The following is a 21,638-nucleotide window of genomic DNA, read 5'->3' on the forward strand; positions in this document are numbered from 1 at the left end:
AATCTATCCCTTCAGATAGTTAATGAATGGAGCCCAAATTTTATGGAAAAGATCTTGTTTGTCCATTAAGACAAGTCTAATTCTTTCTAAGTATAGGGTCTCCGACATTTCCGTAATCGTTGTAGGGCCTTTCCAAAATTTTAATATTAATTTTTTTCCGGTTATTATACTGTAATTGAGGAAATTTCTTTGGTTTGTTGTGAGTGTTAAGCTTTGTTCTGATATTCCAAGTATTATTAATTTTGTGTCTGGGTCCAGTTTTGTATTAATAACTTCTGAAGTTATTTCAAAAATATCAGTCCAGAAATGTTTAAGTTTTATACAGTTTGCAAACGTATGTGTTAAATTAGCCTCTAAATGTAGACATTTATCACAAATAGGAGAGATTTGTGGGAAGATTCTATTTAGTTTTATTTTAGAGAAGTGTAGTCTATGTAAGACCTTGAATTGTATTAAAGTATGTCTGGCATTTAATGAACATTGATGTATTTGTTGTAAACTTTCGTCCCACATATCTTTCGTGATAGGGTGACCTATTTCATTTTCCCATTTGTATCTATATGGTTCGGTCGGTGGTACCTCGTTATTTAGTAGGGTGTTATAAATATAAGCTATTAGTTTTTCAGTATTAGGATGCTTGTTCAGACATTCATCAAGAATTTCTGATTCCCTATTCCTGTAGACTTGTGTATTAGATTTAACATAATCTCTAATTTGTAGATATCTGAAGAAATTATTTGAGTGCAGTCCATAATTCTGTTGTAACTCTTGAAATGAAAGAAAAGTACCTTTCCCATAAAGATGTCCTATATTTTTGATTCCATAATTTTTCCATTGTGTGAAACCTTTGTCCATAAAGGATGATTTGAATAAAGGATTATTTACAATGGGAAGGCAGAGTGGTATATTATTCAATTTTAAATCTTTTTTTATTTGTTTCCAAATTCGTATTCCACTATGTATTATGGGGTTTTCTTTATAGGTTTTTTTGTGCAGTTTTGTGGGGGCAAATATGATCGGTCCAATTTCAAAAGGTAGACAGTCTTCCTTTTCCATCATTAGACAATCTGGTTGTTGATCCATTTCTTCCAGCCAGAAATTCATGTTTTTAATATGGACTGCCCAAAAATAAAATAAGAAATTTGGCAAAGCCAGACCTCCATTTATCTTTGATTTACATAAATGTTTTTTACTTATTCTATGATTCTTATAATCCCAGGCAAAACTTGTAACAATGGAATCGACTGTTTTGAAAAAAGTTTTTGGGATATATATCGGAATTAATTGAAGTAGGTACAGCAGTTGCGGTAAAAAAATCATTTTTATAGCATTAATTCTCCCAAGCATAGAAATGGGGAGTGTTTTCCAGTATTGAATATTCTTATGTAGTTTATTCAGTAAGGGTGGGAAGTTTAGTTTAAATAAAGAGGTATATGTCTTAGTTACATAGATTCCTAAGTATTTAAATTTATCTTTAACTATTTTAAAAGGGGATTGTTGTATTGTATGTAAATTGAATTTTGTTATTGGCATGATTTCGCTTTTATTCCAATTGATTCTATATCCCGAAAACTGACCAAATTGAGTTATTAGATTTAATAGGTTTGGAATACTAGTTTCTAATTTTGTAATATATATTAGTATATCATCTGCATATAAGGAGATTTTATTCCTTGTGTCTCTAGTATTGTATCCAAATATTCCTGGATGGTTTCTAACGCTTTCTGCTAGGGGTTCGATTGCAAGAGCAAATAATAGTGGGGATAGTGAGCATCAACCGTGATTATAACACCACATAAATCATTGCTGCCACAAATGCTATTTGAACTATTATCTCAGGAATGAAAAGTTTGCACAAACGTTCACCGATCCCCATGAGCAATAGAGCAAAACACCACAATCCTCACACATCATATCTTCTCCTAGACCCACAACGGCCGATGTTGCTCCAACGCAAGTAAACTATTTATCATGGATGATTTATTCTCCTAAATTTTGAGCTGATGCTTCAGCAAAACCTTAAGGTTATTCATCAATTTTAAACCACATGGTAGTAGGCCCCCCTCGGTCACGACTGACCAAGGGTGATCCATCCTAGCTTGTCGGATGCAAGCCTGGGCGATGTCATATGGAGGACAGGCTGTAACTGTGACGAACCCACCACACATCTCTGTCCTCCAGTTCCTGTGGACTTCCGCTGCTGGAAGTATAGGATTTTGGAGTGTGTGCTTTATCATCTTTCCTTACAATGCTATGTACGACAGTAATTGCAATTTCTACTGAAGGAAGGTATCCTACCTACTGGGGACAATTTTCAACTTTACCGAAGCCAATTAACCAAATAAACCTGTATATTTTTGGAGTGTGGGAGGAATCCCGAGTACCCGGAGAAAATCCGCATGGTCACAGGGAGAAAGTACAAACTCCATTCAAACAGCAACTGTAGTTAGGATGGAAACTGGGTCTCTGACGACTGCATCACTGTACTACTCCGTGAAGGGAATTGATAGGTGACGTTTTGAGTGGGTCCGTATATTACCAAATCTGTAAGTTCTGAAATTCAAACCATAAAGCGTTCTATTTTTCTGCTTTTATCTCCTCAAGGCATTACTTTCTTATTCACCAAAACTTTGATCATAATCTCTTTATATGATAGTGTCATGTTTGTCTGTCTGTACTCCTATTAAGTATCTTGGAATGTTTATTATGCCAAATAGCTACATGTTTCATTTACAGTTTGGAGGTACAACATGGAAATAGGCCCTTCAGTCAACCGAGTCCATACTGACAATGTCAACCATGAAACTCATTAACTTTAATATCAAGCAATTTAACATAAGAACTCAAACGAACCAGATTCAAAAATATCACAAACACAATTATTTTTCTTTAAACTAAAAATGCAGAGAAATAAAAATAATTTTCAAAATTCATGCGGGCTACTTATTTATTTATCAATTTTGTGGGATCCATCTCATTGACACGCCAGCATTTATTGCCAATAGCAAGCAAATTGAATAACAATGTAACATTTTGATAAAATCCACATAAAATATACTCTGCAAGATATTGCAGCCATTGCAAGAAGTTAATGTAAATAGCAACATTGACAAGTGGAAATATTAGAAACAAAGTAGGAAATTGTAGAACAAGCTCTCAGAAGTTATAAAGCGAAGTTGCATAATTTGTGATAGTTGAGGTGATCCAGAAGTCGAATTGAGATCAATCCTTCACTCGATTAATTTCTTAGTTTTGTGTCCAAAGCCTGAAAAATAAAATCATTTTTCAGTGTTCTCATTTATAATGTACCTCATGACATTTTCAGTAAATACATTACAAGCCGCAATAAAACGGAACTTTATATAAGCTGAGAAATATCATCACTGCTGATGAAACACATTGAGTAAGCAGGAGAGTCTCTCCCATCTGTCCCAAAAATGTTTGCAAGTTATAAGACGCATAACGCCGCATCTGCTCCCAGGATGAGGTGGTCCACACCAGGGCATCGGAAATGTCCTCATTCTTCTTTTAGGAACGGGGGTTGCCCTCCCCTACTATAGATGAGGTTCTCACCAGGGTCTCTTCAGTACCCCATAACACTGCTCTCTCTTCCCATCCCCCCCACTCGTAACAAGGGCAGAGTCCCCCTAGTCCTCACCTTCACCCCACTAGCTGTCACATACAACAAATAGTCCTCTGTCATTTTCGCCACCTCCAACGTGACCCCACCACTCGCCACATCTTCCCATATCCCATCTGCTTTCCGCAAAGACTGCTCCCTCTGTATCTCCCTGGTCAATTCTTCCCTTCCCTCCCACACCACCCCCTCCCCGGGCACTTTCCCTTGCAACCGCAAGAGATGCTACACTTGTCGCTTTACTGCCCTCTTCGACTCCATTCAAGGGCCCAGGCGCGACAGAGGTTCACCTGCATCTCCTTGTCTATTGCATCCGCTGCTCTAGATGCCAGCTGATCTACATCGGTGAGACCAAGCGTAGGCTTGACGATCGTTTCGCCGAACCCATCCGCTCGGTCCGCATTAACCAACCTGATCTCCCGGTGGCTCAGCACTTCAACTTCCCCTCCCATACCGAATCCGACCTTTCTGTCCTGGGCCTCCTCCATGGCCAGAGTGAGCACCACCGGAAATTGGAGGAGCAGCACCTTATACACCTTATAGACACATGGGAACACCATCATCTGCAGCTTCCTCTCCAAGTCCAATACCATCTCATTTTGGAATATTTCCTCAATCAATCATTGTTGTTGAATCCTAATCCTGCAACTTCCTATCACCGCAAAGGTGGGAACACCTTCATCTGAGAACCGCAACAGTTCAAGAGGAAGGTTCATCGCCATTATCCCAAAGACAATTAGGGATGGTGACTAAATGTAAGCCCTACCAGTGTCATTCAAATCCTGAAAAATCTATATTATAAATTGGAATACCAACCTATTTCAGCCTTAAAGATGACCTTCAACCATTTGGCATGGGGATTCACACAGAGTCTTTTCCCACTTTTCAGCTTGACTCTGTGAAAAGAAGATACATTTTAGAATCTAATCCACAGAAGTTGAATGCCTTCCTCTGAAAGGCAGAGGCTTCGGCAAAAATTAGAAAGAAAGCTGTTAGGGTTTGCTTCAGCCCGATTTCATTAAAAATAATTTAAATAAAGAACACACATTAATACAAAATTGGGGGGAGGGGTTATTCCTTTGATTCAAATTTAATGTGAACTCACATTATCTCCAGTCTCTCACAGTGCAAACCTCTGGGAATATATTTCACACTCTTCATGAACTTCGGGTGAATAAATTTCTTGGTCGGTTTAATGCACTGACGACGCCTTGGATTTCTAAGGTCGGAATACCTGTGAATGGATATTATGGCTGTATTCAATGGAATTATACTCAATTCACTTCTTAGATATTAGTAATCAGTGCACTGCTGAAACTGATATTAAAACCTAATGATGCAGAATTTGGACATTCGCTTGCCCATCTCCTGAGGCTCCACACATAGTTGACCACTTTGGTTTCTGAAGGAATTTATTCTCTTTCTGATTACTCTTTTTCCCTTAAAATACATAAAATCTCTTTGGATTCTTCTTGATCTTATCTGCCAGAGCCATCTCATAGTCCCTTTTGCCCTGATTTTGTTCTTAAGTACACTCCTCAATCCTCTACATTCCTCCAGGGACACACTTGATCCCAGCTGCCTACACCCACCCATGCCTCTTTTTGTTTCCTGACCAAAATCTCCATTTCGCTCAACATCTAGGATTCCTTAAGGGGCTGTCCCACTTAGGCGACCTAATCCGCAAGTTCTGGCGAGTTTGCCCTCGACTCATACTCGCAGCATGGTCGACACGAGGTCGTAGGAGGTCTTCGTAACTCTCCTTCATGCTCTAGAGTGGTCTCCGAGTACTCGAGACCTCAGCTAGGTCGCGGCGTTTTTTTCAATGTTAAAAAATGCCCGCGTGCAAGAAAAGTTGCCATGGATAAAATCGATACTTTTTTTACTTGTAGGTTTAGTCGTAGTAGGTCGGCATGTTAGTCGTAGGTAATCAAGGGTAGTCGAAGGTAGTCGAACGTAGTTGTAGATAGTCTTCATCATAGTCGAAGGGAGGTCGAAGGAGATCGAAGGTGGTCGTCTTCATTCTCCGCTATTCGGTGTCCAATTTTCCCGAAGTTAGTCATAGCTAGTCGCAGCTAGTCGAAGCTGGTCTTTCACATAGTCGAAGGAGGTCTTCTACATGTCATTTTTTCAAACTCTTCTAAACTCGGCAATTAGGTCGCCCAAGTGGGACAGCCCCTTTTCTCCTACCTGCCTTGTCCTTCATTCTTACAGGAAATGCATGCCTTGAACTCTCCCCATCACACTGTCAAGGAGGCTTTGAGAAAATCCTTGTATGATTTGCTCTGTCCACTGGGCAATCATTTCCCGTGGTAGAGTCTGTTTCAGCATGGTGATGCTGGCCATGTGAGTTTTTGGGCCTGATTTCCCATTGGGGATCTTTTCATAATCCTTGTCAACCTGCACTGCCCTCATCAATACATTATGTAATGTCTGAAAAATTAAATCAAGTTGATCAGTTGATCTTCTCCCTTAAAGCCCCTGTCCCACTTTCACGACCTAATTGGCGACCTCTGCCGAGTTTGCCCTTGACTCATAGTCGCAGCTTGATCGCCACGAGGTTGTAGGAGGTCATCGTAACTCTTCCTCATGCTCGTGAGTGGTCTCCACGTACTCGTGGCTTCAAGTCGAAGCAGGACGACCAGGCTAAGATCTCGGTGAGGTTTAGCCAGAAGAAGACTGGTTCCAGTCGTGTAACTGAAGGAAAATATCAGTCCCAGAGAGTGGGACAGAAGATTAAGTAGAAGGCAACCTCCGGCAGGGGGGTTAAATACCAGTCCCAGAGAGAGGGACAGAAGATTAATAAGCAAGTTATGATTGTTTCTAGAAGGCGATGGAAGATGGAAGAGATTTTTGTGCAATTGAACGGCAGAGAAGGCTTGAGGAGCTGAATATCCTATTTCGAGCTCTTGATTCTATGTTTTTTATCCTGCATTTCTCTAAGACATTATTCAATGAGTTACTCCATGGAAATAACAACCACTTTGAAAAATGGGAGATTGTTGCATACATCATTTAGGATTTCCTCACCATTTTTGGCTGTAATTGTATTCACGCTATGAAGTTTAAATCAGCCGGCTGCCATTATATTTCAATGAGAATAACTATGCACAAATTTTAGTCAAAAATTATTTGCTTAAATTAATTTGAAGATTTACAGAAACATTTTTCTTTCTTTTAGATGTACATTATTGTTACCCTTTGCAAATGTGGAGCATTGAATTCCAAACGCTTACAATATAAAGTAGAAAGGGACAGACATTTCCTGTAAACCTCAACTATTATATCATTGTTTAACCTGTTCTTTCATTTTATGGTGAAAAATACCTCTGATAAAAACACACTGAACATTTAAAAAAATTATATTTTCCACATAACTTTACGTCCAAATAGCGGCATGAACTTGGAGTCAAATAACCAAGATGAACTCAGTTTCAAAATTACTTGCCACATCCCAGAGCAATGAGACATAAAACAAATCACAACCTACCATGTGCAGCAAAGGCACACAGAAGCAGGATCAGAATTGCCATGGTAGATGTGCTGCTCATTTTTAATTCACTGTTGATTCGTCCTCTGCTGAGGAATCCTCTGTTTATCCACGACTCTGTCCATCCTCTCTGTTGGTGTTTAACCGAAGAGTGGTGCACTGAAATCCCTTTTATTGACCTCTTCCACTTTCAATTTGCACATCGCCTGGAGGTGAACTTTGTCTAAGAGGGAAACTCCTGAGGTACTTCCCAAACCTTGAGAAAGGAAACTTTAACTATTCTGTCTTTAATCGCAATGTAAAATCCACACGGAAAATCACTCCATGCAGAGGACGGTGTTAAAGTTGGTGAGACTTGATGAGTAGAATAATAATTCAAAGAGTCAATGGTCTCGTTGAACAAACTTTTAGTAAAAAAGCTGTGTCCAGGTGAAATAGGACACAGCCAGGAGTGTGCACTTAGATGCACACTCGCAAGCTGCTACAACTCTACTGACTATACAGAGAAATTACAAGTATCTATATACTGATAAAACAACATTAGTCACATGGTTAGTAGGCATAAGTGAACAGTTACATACAATGAAACCCTTCAAAGGAACATTAAAGAGATATGGGAGTAGAGAGATACATGGCCCAGTTGCATAGGCAAGAAAGCACTATTGTATTCATTGCAACCTCCAGGCAGAACACTGATATGGCAAAGAAACAAGATGCTAGGGAACGGCCGTTATCTCTGTTCCCTTTAGTTAGTGAAGGTCATGTTCACAAGCTTCTGCAGACTTGCAGAATAGTCAATCTTTAAATTTAACCAGCATTCTATTCACAAAATGGAGGTTGCAGCTAACATGACTAAAATAGCTAAATAAGATGGCTAGCTCTTACATTCCCCCCTTTTGATTAGAACTAATCAATATATATCAAATGATGCAGCTGGGAGCAAAGCATTTGCAAATACATGGTGCTATGTAATAAAGTAGCAAGGTAATGACTACAACTACTAAAATAATAATCCTATAGTGCCACACCAGACCCCAAATGTAGTCCCATTCATCAAACCAACTCCACATTCTTTGGTTATGATCGCCAATCAGATTTCCCCCCACACCCTGGATCTCAGCTATCTCCTTCTTGATATGGGCTGCCGGATCAGTTATATTGGAGGACTCATCAGGAATATATGGACTGCAGTCTTGCCCAATGATAGCATAGGTGCCTCCCTTCTCGGCCAGAATGAAGCCATTCGATTCTGTAGCACCACTATCCTCATAGCAACCATTTTGGCTGACAGTGCCCCAATCTGGGCTTGCATCTCCGTCAGGACAACTGCCGTTTTGTTAGACAATTCCTCCAATAGCCCAGTAAGGCAGTCAACCTTAAATGCATTCCGATTTGTTCCATACCAGGGGAGCATAGTTCATAGTGCCAATATTCTCAACTGGTGATAGGTGCCACTTTAGCCGAGATCCAGATGCAAGGTTTACAAGTGTGGGATGGTCAGTTATTTGTTTAAAATGGCGCATTGCAGGGACAACATAAGCCAAATAACAGCACCCTGTCCAATAATGGGGGCCATATACCTGTCTTGTCCAATTTTCATCAGTAGGTGGCATCCCTGGTAACCATGGATAGGCCCACATATGGAATATGTGTGGTTGACAGGTCGGGGTGGGCCGGAGGTGGCACTTGTGTCCATAATAAGGCATGAGCTATTTCCCAGGAAAACCCCTGTACCTTGGTGATAACAATGACAGGTGGCATTGACTGGCCTCTGGGAGACCTCCAGTACCTTTAGTCATGGGAGTTGGGCCCCATCTGTCACATGGATTTTCTAATCTGACTTAAAAGGAGGGATGTACCAACCCTGAAAGTCGTTGTACCTTGGGTAACTATCCCTGTTACTTTGACATTTGTTTCTATTAGTGGAGGAGGAAAAACATAGTAGGGCATATTTCTCAGTAGTATTCAAAGGGACAGGTACCATGGGGATCCCCCCTTTCCCATGGCATCACTGCACAAACCCAGCAGGACTGGTCCGCAGGGGTAAAACATTGTGCATATACATGGCCTGCCTTCTACTCATACACATTTTTTACCCCATGGTTCAATAGTCGTAATTAAGGACCCAATGATAATGAATATTGTCCAGAACGGGATCATGGCCAAAGGCCTCTATTCACAGCCTGTCTTTTTGCAGTCAGAGTGATGCACCCACCGAGGGTGTCCTTCTACCTTAGCCGCTGTAGGAGTAGTGAGAAGAACAAGGTATGGACCACTCCTGCAATAGCCCAGTCTCTTCCGATCCCAGTTGCGTATCAGCAGGTAATCGCCAGCTTGTAGCAGTCCCTCTTTAGGTGGTTCGTCCAAGGACTGCTGCATCTCTCATATCTGTGAATGTAAAACTGACAAAGAATCCGTTAGTAATTGCATGTATGTCAACAACCGTTCATCCAGGGCATGGAGATCAAAGGTGGTTTCTGCAACTTCTTCAGCCCCCCCAGGGAGTTCTGAGGGGCCTCCCGTACACTATTTCAGCAGGGGTCAATTGAGTAGAAGAATGTGGTGTAATGCGCATAGCGAATAGGGCCATAGGCAAAACCTGTACCCAATTCAGTTTTGTCTCTTCAGTTAATTTAGCAAGTTCCATTAGCTCGTTCCACAATCCCAGCAGCCTGTGGATGGTGTACACAATGGAGCTGTTGCCGAATATTCAACTGCTTGCACATTTCATCAACTTTAGCTGAGAAATGTGGTCCGTTATCCGAGCTGATAACAGTAGGAAGTTCAAATCGAGGCATAATTTCACAGAGCAAAACAGCAACAGTGGTCTGTGCTGTTGCATTAGTAGTAGGAATGGCTTCCATCCATCGACTGAAAAGGTCAACCATAACCAAACAGTGTTTGTAATGATTGACTCTAGGTAGGTCAATAAAATTAATTTGGATGTACAGAAAAGGCCGATGTGGTATAGGTGTATGGCCTGGTTCTACCCGCACAGGTTTTCCAGGGTTGTGTCTCTGGCAATCCTGGCATTGGGAAACAATTTGTAAAATTTATTTTGTCAGCCGCAGATACCACCATGTAGCTTTACAATATTCTACCATTCCCCCTCTTTCCATTATGTGTAAGGGAGTGAACATAATGTAAATGTAATAAGATAGGCAGTAAAACATGATAGGATAAGCAATCCATTTAATAAAGACATCTACAATAACTAAAATATATTTATAAAACTGACATCTTGGATGGTTGGCATTGATTTTTCTGAGGTAGACTTGTCTTTCTCTATGCTTTTAATCAGCCTCATCATTTTAGGTACCACCACCCCGCACCCTTGGGACATTTCCTTAGCTTCTGGGTAATTTATTTTGGCAACATAAGGGGTAGTAACAGGTCTGATATCAATTCAGCTGGTGAGAAGTCTGTGTTCCTGCTGGTCAAGAATCCCCTGTTTTTCCACAACTGACCAAAGTCACATATCATTCCAAAGGCATATCTGAAGTCAGTATAAAAGTTGAATCCCAAGTCCTTCCCTTAAATGCATGCCCTTATGAATTGAACAGTTCCGCTTGTTTGCTAGAGAATGATGAATGAATGATGTTTCAGAGGCCAGCGTCGCCACATAATTGCCATCCTGATCTATAATTACGTATCCTGAAAGTCTTTCACCTAGAGATCCAATTGATGCACTCCCATCTATATACAGAATTAAGGCAGGGTTTGTCATGGGAATATCTGTCAAATCTTCCCGAACACAAGTATGTTCTTTAATCACAAATGGGCAGTCGTGCCCTTACTCAGCTTGTTCCTCTGGTGATCTGACAAGAAAGGATGCTGGATTGATGGTGGTACAATACTTAAATTGCAAGCTTGCCTGCTGCTTCACAAGATCATTAGGAGCAGAATTAGGCCATTTGGCCTATCGAGTCTGCTCCACCATTCATAAGGTCATAATGTAATGTGATAGGAGTAGAATTAGGCCATTCAGCCAATAAAGTCTACTCCGCCATTCAATCATGGCTGATCTATCTCTCCCTCCTAACCCCATTCTTCTGCCTTCCCCACAACCTCTGACACCTGTACTAATCAGGAATCTATCTATCTCTGCCTTAAAAATATCCACTGACTTGACCTCCACAGCCTTCTGTGGCAAAGAATTCCACAGATTCACCACTCTCTGACTAAAGACATTTCTCCTCATCTCCTTCCTAAAAGAACGCCCTTTAATTCTGAGGCTATGACCTCTAGTCCTAGACTCTCCCACTCGTAAAAACATCCTCTCCACATCCACTCTGTCCATGCCTTTCACTATTCTGTAAGTTTCAATAAGGTCCCACTCATTCTTCTAAACTCCAGCGAGTACAGGCCCAGTGCCGATAAATGCTCATCATCAGTTAACCTATTTAATCATGGCGGATCTATTTTTCCCTCTCAACCCTATTCTCCTGCATTCTCCCCGTCACCTTTGGCACCCATGCTAACCAAGAACCTATCAATCACCACTTTAAAAACAGCCAATGACTTGGCATCCATAGCTGTCTGTGGCAATGAATTCCACAGAGAGTGTATCCATATCGGCTAATCCATCACTTTGGGCAAAATCTAAAGATGATAGTTGGTCACTCCAACCTAAGATGAGGAGCCAGTATGTAATTGTCAGCTTCATCAGTATTCCCTGTGCCACTATTTGGGAATCAGTTTGGCTCTATTGAGTGAATTTGAAAGAATAATTTGAAAATATTTCAATAATAGAGCCAGTATAATATACTATTCTTTGCTGTCTGTTAATTGGTATAATTCTGTTGTTGATTGGCAGAAAAAAAAATTTGTTTGCGATCGATAGTATCTAGGAGGTAACCTGTTCTGTCAGCGAGAGCCCGGATGATTTAAATGATGTTCAAAATATATATTGTGCCACAGATATTTTTTCCCCAAACACGTTCAGATTGGCTGCACAGTAACTCAGTTCCACATTTTGCAACTGGCGCCCGGGATACACTTATTTTACAGATTTGGCTTTAATCCAGGGGATTATAATAATCAGGAAACAATCCCTGAACTAAAACACACGAGTTACAAGAAATGTGACAACCTCTAGCAAACTAACATTAGGTATCGTCAATACATATTTGACACTTACAATCTCGATCTTATGGTTGTAAAAAGATGCTGTGTCGGAAATACATTTGTGAATGTTTGAAATTATCATTTATTTGTTTGCAGTTTCAATTCTGCAAATGCCAAAATAGGTCTAACAACAATGAAAGCTAACTAGAAAGCTGCTGGAGGAATCCAGTGAGTCAGGCAACATCAGCGGGAAATGGGCAGTGGATGTTTTGGGTCAAGATTGTTTATCTGGAGGGAAGCAGTAAAGGGGAAATAGTGGATACTAGACTAAGTGGGACCCGATGGGTCCCTTTGTCACACGGGAGGCCTGGTCCCCCAATGCAATATTCCACCACTAAGCCATAGCCCCCAACTGCGCATGATCAGCTGACAGTCCCACACTAACGGCAGAAGTTAAGTTAAAGTTAATAACTTAGCATTTAATATTTCCATTACATCTCCATCTCTCTTCCAACTCCTATCCTCCTCCATTCCCCCTCATCCCCCATCACTCCATCCCCCTCCTCTTGACACTCCCTCTTCTTTCACCTGGGAGACAGGGAGAGGGATGGAGGGAGAGATGGAGGGATGGAAAGAAAGAGGGGGAGAGGGAGAGGAAGGACGGAGGGAGAGACGGGGGGGAGAGAGAGGGAGGGAGAGAGAGAGGGAGGGAGGGAAAAAAGGAAGGGGGAGAGAAAGAGGGAAGGGGAGAGAGGGAGGAAGAGAAAGAGGGAGGGGGAGAGTGAGGGAGGGAGAAAGAAAGAGACAGAGAGAGGGAGGGAGTGAGAGAGGTAGAGAGAGAGAGAGCCTGAAAAGTGCAATGACAATAAATTGAATTGAATGGTGTAAATCAACCATATTAATCTCTGTCAATATAACCTTCACCACATATATTATGCATGATACACATTCCACCATGTGATCCAGTCTGGGATTTGAGTAAGGAATGCAGTTACTGATAACAACCCTGTTCGTCTCTGAGACTGGAGTACCGTTTTTTGCACAAATAGAAAAAATGCGCAAACCAGAAGAACACAAGATCAGAGTTTTAGTCATGTATAGATAAAAAGGTGAAGGGGTGGGATAGGGAAAGAATTAGTGAGTGATAGATGGATCCAGGTTCGGAGAAGTTGACTGACAGATAGAGACAGGTGAGGAGGGAAGGGTGGGCATAGTAACAGAGGCTGGGAGGTGATAAGTGGAGACAACAATGAGCTGTAGACGGAGACACAAGGAACTGTAGATGCTGTAACCTTGAGCAACTCAGCGGGTCAGGCAGCATCTCTGGAGGATATGAATAGGTAACATTCCGGCTTGGGGACCTTTTTCAGACTGGATCCCAACCGGACACATTGACTATCCATGTCCTGAGTGGACTGCAGATCATCAAATTAGATAAGAAAGATGAAAAGTGGAACCAAATAAGGGAGATGTTGGCGAATGGGAGAGCATTATATACTGGGTGCAGAAACTGGTGAGACGAAAGGCAAGAACAAAGGGAACTCCTGTTCTATCTTAAAGAGACTTTAAGATTTTGCCTTCCACCACAGTGAGGAGGTGTTTGGTGAACTCACTGCGGTGGATGTTAAATTTGTGTTGATTGTGTGTTTTTGTCATTTTTTATTATATGTATGACTGCAGGGAAACGAAATTTCGAATAAACGAATCTAATCTAATCTAATCTAATCTATCAATGAGAGATGGGGTGAGAGAAGAGGTGCATGGAATGTGGGAGATGCAGGTAAGTGCTTTGTCAGCCACAATGAGGTGGGGGGAGCCACGTGAGAAAGGTAGGCATTTCAAATGTCCTGGAGTTGAAAGCTTCATCTCAAGAACAGCTGCAACAGCAACAAATGAAATGGTGGCCTTACAGGAGACAGGGTGAGGGGAGGTGAGGTCTAGATAGCTGTGGGAGTCAGTAGGTTTGTAGTAAATGCCAGTTGATAGTTTGTCTCCTAAGATGGAGAACAAAGAGATCAAGTAAGGGGCGAGAGTTTTCGTAAATGGTCGAAGTGAACTTGAGGGCAGGCTGGATGTTAATGGTAAAGTTAATGAAAGTGATGAGTTCTGCACGGGTGCAGGTGGCAGCACCAATGACACAGTAAAAGTTTGGGAATGGTGCCATAGGTTTGAAACAAAGAGGCAGACTTTGCTGGGGTCCAAGCGAGCATCTGTGGCTACACCTTAGATTTGTAGAAAATGAGAGGAGTCAAAATAGCTGTTTATTTCATACCATTCCCACTCTTACATGAGTTGCTCTGTGTCTTTCCCCCTTCACCATCTCCCTCAGGACTACTGAGTACCTTTGGCAGACAAGACACCAGGAATCACCAGCTGAACCAATGCCACACTAATAAATATTCTACAATTGATTGGAAGAAACAGTATAGAAACAAGCCCTTCAGCCCACAATGTACATGCTAATAATTGATCATACATTCACACTAGTTCAGTGTTATACAAGAGCCAAAAAAAGGCAAAGGGAAAAAAGCCAAATAAAGCCAAAAAAGGGGAAAAAAAGCCCAAAAAAAGGCAAAAGGGAAAAAAGGCTAATGGGGAAAAAAGAAAAAAGGGGAAAAAAAGCCAAAAGGGGAAAAAAGCCCCCAAAAAAGCAAAGGGGAAAAAAAAGCCAAAAGGGAAAAAAAAGCCAGAAGGGAAAATAAGCCAAAAGAGGAAAAAAAGCCAAAAAAAGGGGGGAAAAGCCAAACCTTCACAAACACACAAGCACATATATACATATTTTGATTTTTGTTTAACTGATAACAGGAAATAGTCTGAGGGAGGGTCTCGACCCAAAACTCCATCCCATCTCCATAGAGATGCTTCCTGCCCCGCTGAGTTACTCCAGCATTTTGCGTCTACCTTCAATTTAAACCAATATTTGCAGTTCTTTCCTACACAATAAAGTCTGTGCTCATTGCTCTAACAGATGGCTGTCTGAAGTAGGGTCTCGATCTGAAACATTAGAAACGCCAGTAATTCCTTTTCTCCAGTGATGATGTCTGACCCACTGAGTTACTCCAGCTTTTTGTGTCTATCTTCAGTTTAAACCGGCATCTGCAGTTCCTTCCTACACATGATGGTTGTAACGGTTATGTCTGATGCAAATGGTTTCTTCTGAAATAAGTAAAATGCATGGGAGGATAAGCTGTCAGTAAAAGCATGCCCAGGCAGCACACATCCTCTTACATCTCTACTCTAAAGTTGCTCATAGGCAGGGCACCTCTGAAGAGGAGCAGAGTGTAGGAAAGAGAACAGCTGGACCAACGTTGGAGAATAGAATGCAGCCCTGAATAAGGTATAGCTGGAATTTTTTTAATCCACCATTCTACCATCTAGAAAAATATGATTTCAAAGGACTGACTTGTAAGACCAATACTTCTGGAGCTACTCTCAACTATTTAGTCAGCCTTCTTTCTGCCTCGTAATTACTTATTGGTCTCTCTTTGCCTGCCATTCCTGCGCCGGAGACCCGGGTTTGATCCCAACTACGGGTGCTGTATGTACAGTTTGTACGTTCTCCCTGTGACCTGCGTGGGTTTTCTCTGAGATCTTCGGTTTCCTCCCACACTCCAAAGACGTACAGGTTTGTAAGTTAATTGGCTTGGTAAATGTAAAAGTTGGCCCTAGTGTTAATGTGCAGGGGTCGCTGGTCGGCACAGACCCGGTGGGCCGAAGGGCCTGTTTCCATGCTGTATCTCTAAACTAAACTAAAAATGAATGTACATCTTTTCTTGGTTCCACTTTTGTGTTTTTTTCCAATTCCCCTCCACACACAGACTCACACACATGGACACAGACAGACAGACACACACTGGCACCTCTGGTTATGTTCCAAATTTACATTGAGCAGCAGCAATATTTCACTGTCTAACAAAAGGTCCTGACCTGAAACATCTGCAGTTTCCTTGTTTCTTCAGCACGATGGCTGCACTCACCAACAGTCTGCCTTCGTCTTTTTCCTTCTTTGTGTTTTTAGTTTGTTGTAAAATATATGTTTTAGTTTATCTTTAGTTTTGTATTATGTGGGGGAAACTTTACTTATCTCTTCCCTCGACAGAGATGCAACTTTTTCTGCGGCCTATCATCATGGAGTTGGCGGCCTCTTGCTGGGAAAACCGTGGAGCTTGTGGACTTTAACATCTTGGAGCAGACGATCCCTTTGCCAGGGGCCGGCCTTTGGTGCTCCAACCTGCGGAAACTGAGGACTTTAACATCACGGAGCTCACAGTCCCTGGTTAGTGACCGACTTTGGGAACTCCAAGCCGCAGGAGTTAGATCGCCCCGATGCAGGAGCTTCCGACGTGGGAGCTCGGCTGCGGATGCTTAGACGCCCCCGACCGCAGGAGGAAAGAAGACTTTATTGCCTTCCATCACAGTGAGGAATGTGGATGAGCCACTGTGGTGGATGTTTATGTCAAGTTTTTACGTAGTTGTGTATCTTGTTGCTTTTTTGGTATGACCACGATCACATTGAATGGCGGTGCTGGCTCGAAGGGCCGAATGGCCTTCCCCTGCACCTATTGCCTATAATGGTAAAAATCTTTTTTTCACTCCTCTAATACACCATTTTGTCAAAACCTTGTTCAGTGTGGATAATCAAGTCTACTGCGCCATTCAATCGTGGCTTACTCTTCACAGTAATGAGGCACCTATGATGATCGTTTGTCGGCACTGGGCCTGTACTTGCTGGAGTTTAGAAGAATGAAGGGAGACCTCATTGATACATACAGAATAATGAAAGGCTTGGATAGAGTGGGTGTGGAGAGGATGTTTCCACTAGTGCAGGAGTCTCGGACTAGACTCAGAATTGCCTCAGAATTAAAGGACGTTCTTTTAGGAAGATGGAGAAATTTCTTTGGTCAGAGGGTGGTGAATCTGTGGAATTCTTTGTCCCAGAAAGCTGTGGAGGCCGTGAGTGGATATTTTTAAGGCACAGATAGATACTTAATTAGTACAGGTGTCAGAGGTTATGGGGAGAAGGCAGAATGGGGTTAGGAGGGAGATAGATCAGTCATGATTTAATGGCAGAGTAGAATTGATGGGCCGAACGACCTCATTCTACTCCTATTCCTCATGACAGTCACAACCTCAGACTAATAATGTGCAGTTTCGATAATGTTGATAGCATTCCCCATTTATCACAAAACGATGGCCCAATTTCCTCAAATATTTTGGGAGGTGGAGATGGTGTCTGATGAACTAGAAAGTAAATCGCAAATTGAATTGTATTCCAAGTTATGGAATGAAACAGTACAAATGTCTGCTTTCCCAAGGGATTTCAAGGCAGCCGTAGATTTGCTAAAGTTATCAAAATTGACTAATTAAGAAGGCAAGTTGTAATGGAGTGGCCTTTTGGGTCTGGGAGTTTGCAGATGACAATAATGTGTGTGGTATCAGACAGTTAAAATTGTATCACAAATTACAGCAGGATCTAAATCAGTTGGGCAAATGGTCCGAGCAATAGTCAATGGAGTTTAATCCAGAAAAGTGCATGGTGTTAATTGTTTTGAAGATATTTGAGGAGATTGTTGGAAAATGGACAATGACAGTGGTACATTTAGAACTTCAGAAGGTATGTGATTAGTGTAGTATACTGCTGGCTACTGAGAATTGGCTGACAGGCAGAAACCAGGGATTGGAAATAGATAGGTGGGTAACACAGGAACCCTGATTATTCAGTCTTCAACTAGTTGGATGAGGCAGCCAAATATCACATTTCCAATTTTACTGATGATACAAAACTTGGGAAATGTTTGAGCAGTGAAAAGGATGTAAATAGGTTTTAAAGGGATAGAAACAAGCTGAATGTGTGGGCCAGAACATAACAGAAGGAATATAATATGGCAAGGTGAAGTCATCTACGGTGGAACACAAAAACAAGTTTAAATTGCTTTATTGTTGTGTACACTGAGATACAGTGAAAAGCTTTTGTTTGCATGCTATGCAATTAAATCAGGTGATACTGTACAATCAAGCCATGCACAAGCACAATAGATAGAGAGGAGAAACATGCATAGTGCAGCATACAGTTTTTCAACATTGTAGCATAATCTGAGGAAAAAGTCCAATGGTCACAATGATGTTGGTTGGAAATTAGGAAATGTATCCTAGCTTCAGGAAGGACCATTCAGAATTCAAATAACAGGGGAAGAAGCTGCACCCGAGTCTGAAGGTACGCGCTTTCAAGTTTTTATATCCTCTTTATGGTGGAAGCAGGGAAAAGTGGAAATGACAAGGGTGGAAAAGGTCTTTGATTATGTTGGCTGCTTTCCCAAGGGAATGAAGTGTAGATGTAGTCAATGGTGGGAAGTCTGGTCTGTGTGCTGGAGTGATCCACAACTCTGCAATTTCTTGTGGTCTTGGGCAAAGCTGTTCCCAAACCAAGCTGTGATACAACCCAGCAGTACGCTTTCTACAGTTCAACTGTAGAAGTTGGTAAAAGTCTTTAAATTAATGTCAAATATCTTTGTCTTCTGAGGAAGTAGAAACGATGGTATGCTTTTTTGGTGATGATGTAATTCAGTGGCTCATATTATTTCCTTCATCTAAATCCATTCTGTGCTTTAACCCAATAAGGCGGTTTCAATTATGTCAATGTACAAATTGGAAGTCTGGACCATTGTCCTGGTGATTCCGGCTACCATCATCATAATGAGCTGCCCGATGGTACTGCAGACTGCTGTTGTGGTGATCTGGAGGATGAAGTGTATCACCGCCATCTTGCTGGAGGGAGCAGTAAGAAGCAGGATCCATCCATTCCTTTCTGAATGCTTGGTTATTTTCAACATGGCATCCATCTCTAATGGTTAGGGCAGTGCCTCATACTCTGGATCGAACCCAGCTGTAAAAGATAGAATAGTTTATTGGCTATTCTTTGGAAAGTGAACCAAACACATCACACACATGACCAGATGGCATCACATAAAGTAATACATAAAAAAATTATTGTAAGATTAATCTTATTCATTGCTATTTTCTACCTACAGAACTATAATGCATGCCTGCTAAAGATATGAACATTCTAGTTTTTTTAAATTCACAGGGTTTGTAAGGTAAAATTGAGATTAAAAAAATGTTTCCATGTGACCTGTCATATTTGATCTCTGACCCTAAACAAACATTGTCAGCATAACATAAAAATGTCTCTTTATAAGCTTAAAAATGACCAAGATGCCCCATCTAAACTAGTCCAATTTGCTTGCAGTTAGCCCATATCCCTCTAAACCTTTCCAATGCATGTACCTGTCCACATATCTTTTAAACTATAGGTTATAGGTGAGAGGGGAAAAAAGTAATAGGGAACTGAGGGGCAAGTTTTTCCACTTAGAGAGTGGATGGTATAAAGAACGAGCTGCCAGGGAAAGTATTTGAGGGACAATAACAATATTTCAAAGATACTTGGACACGTACATGGATAGAAAAGATTTAGAGGATATGAACTAAATGCAAGTAATGAGACTAATTTAGTTACGAAGCACTACAAATAAAGAAATAGGACATCCAGACAAAATAAATGTAAATGGCAGACTTGGGGAATACATTTTCTCTGGTGATTTTTTAAAAAGACTGTCAGTGAAGAATAAATTACTCTTTTTGGTTGCTCTTACCAGAGGCTTTGTTGGAATGAGCGAGGGAACATTGCAGATGCTCTGGATCTCCTCGGGCAAGACGGCAACTGTCAGTGTGCAGATTTCCCAGGTTAAGCTCATTGGTCCACAGAAGGTCCATGATAGCCAAGATCTGAGAGCATGGGTCCATCAATCTTTAATAAAGAAAAAAGTGTAAAAACAAAATCAACAGTAAAGGCATTTAAATTAAACGTTATTTTAATTGAAATTCTCTCTTTGAATGTAAATGTTAACACTTACATAGACGACTGGTGACTTGTGCTTGCCCAAGACAGCATAGAAGGAGGGTTGAGGAGGAAGGTTACTGGGAGTGGAAGTCCTCCGTATCCGTTGGTGAAATCGGAGACAGAGACAAGGGCACAAGAGAATCAGTGAATTAGTTTAGTTTAGAGATACAGCGCAAAAACAGGCCCTTCGGCTGCTATCATCAGAAAGATAATACAGGAACCAGAGAACTATCCCCTCCAGGTTTAAAACAGCTTTTTGTCAAGCTCAAACCACATTGCAGAAACCCAACAACCAATTGGAGAGATATGGCTATTGGAGAGATATTGCATCCATCCCCTATCATTATATGGATTAATCAATACAACACGTTATGTTCACATCACACTTGCATTGTGGCTAAATACCACAAACTTTCTACCCAGCCTGAAGATAAAATGCTGGTCTGAACTTCACACGAAGGCTATATATGTCAGCAAATAAAGTAATAAGGCATCCAGACTAAAAATGCAAATTGCAGCTCTTTATGGTGCCTCTTAAAAGACCCTCAGCAGCCCAAGGACTGGTCTTTCAAAGTTCAAGAACAGCATCTCCCTGTCAACCATCAGGTTCTTGAACCACATTGCACCAGCAACACATTCCTTATAAACCACAACAGACTGCATCAGAATGGCTGCTCCACAATGATTGTTGGTCTACTTTCCCATAACTAATAATAACATAATGAGACAAGATATCAATTCGATTGCTGTAATGTATATCAACTCCAATATATGCCAATATAAAATTTTCTTTATTTGTTATTGCTTAGCATGTGCTTTCTTTTGACTGGTTGAATTGGTGAGGGCTCCGTTCATTGGTAAAAAGATGCGTCATTCCCAGAGATTCTATCTTGCCAGCAGAATCCTCTCCGAGCTGGTCAGGCTGTTTGACATCTTTCTTCTGGCTTTGCCCTTATGGTGAATCCAATGACACTGCAAAGGAGTCCAGCTTGATTTTCAATCGCCATTAGCTCCAGCTACTTCTGGTCAGTTGTGATGCCTTGGTTTTCCCAGTGACAATCCATGGTAGGGTTCTGATGCTGCTGTTCCTCCCCTGTATGCTCCTTCCTCATTTTGTGTTGACTTGGGTGTGGGTTCTGTCCTGTGACAAGGATTGGCTTCATTACCAGTGATACCGTGGCTTTCAGATGTAACGTTCTGCATTTGTCGTAACTACTATTGGCACTTGCTCCTCTTCATCTTCTGTCCGACCTCCAGCATCCACCGAGGGTTCGTCTTCGTCCAATCTCCGGAACCCATCGCGGGCCCGTCTTCAGCTGCCGAATCTTCTCTTGGACGGCACACCTTGCTCAATTTAACATCCTCACTTGTGTTTCCCAACAACAAGCAGCGTCAGTTTTGATGCTCACGAACTCCTGCTTGGTCCTGGCTGGGTCTTTTCCTCCTCATCATCACTGGTGCTTTCTTTTCTTCAGTGTTGAATTGGTGATGGCTCCATCCAGTCAAAAAGATGCATCATTCCTGGAGATTCTGCCCTGCTAGCAGAA

The 21,638-nt window shown here is 41.5% G+C and overlaps 2 long non-coding RNA genes across 2 annotated transcripts; both read right to left on the bottom strand.

Moving 5' to 3' along the window:
* Positions 1-4,510: 4,510 nt before the first annotated feature.
* On the bottom strand, positions 4,511-7,692 carry LOC116979395. The gene is made up of 3 exons (XR_004413707.1): positions 7,128-7,692; positions 4,743-4,871; positions 4,511-4,533 (listed from the first exon to the last, which is right to left on the bottom strand). It is a non-coding gene; the product is annotated as an uncharacterized LOC116979395 (long non-coding RNA).
* A 10,427-nt stretch (positions 7,693-18,119) lies between these two features.
* LOC116979071 lies at positions 18,120-21,504 on the bottom strand. The gene is made up of 3 exons (XR_004413625.1): positions 20,105-21,504; positions 19,844-19,998; positions 18,120-19,077 (listed from the first exon to the last, which is right to left on the bottom strand). It is a non-coding gene; the product is annotated as an uncharacterized LOC116979071 (long non-coding RNA).
* Positions 21,505-21,638: the final 134 nt, after the last annotated feature.

Source organism: Amblyraja radiata, chromosome 12 (assembly GCF_010909765.2).
Source record: "Amblyraja radiata isolate CabotCenter1 chromosome 12, sAmbRad1.1.pri, whole genome shotgun sequence".
Lineage (NCBI taxonomy): Eukaryota > Metazoa > Chordata > Chondrichthyes > Rajiformes > Rajidae > Amblyraja > Amblyraja radiata.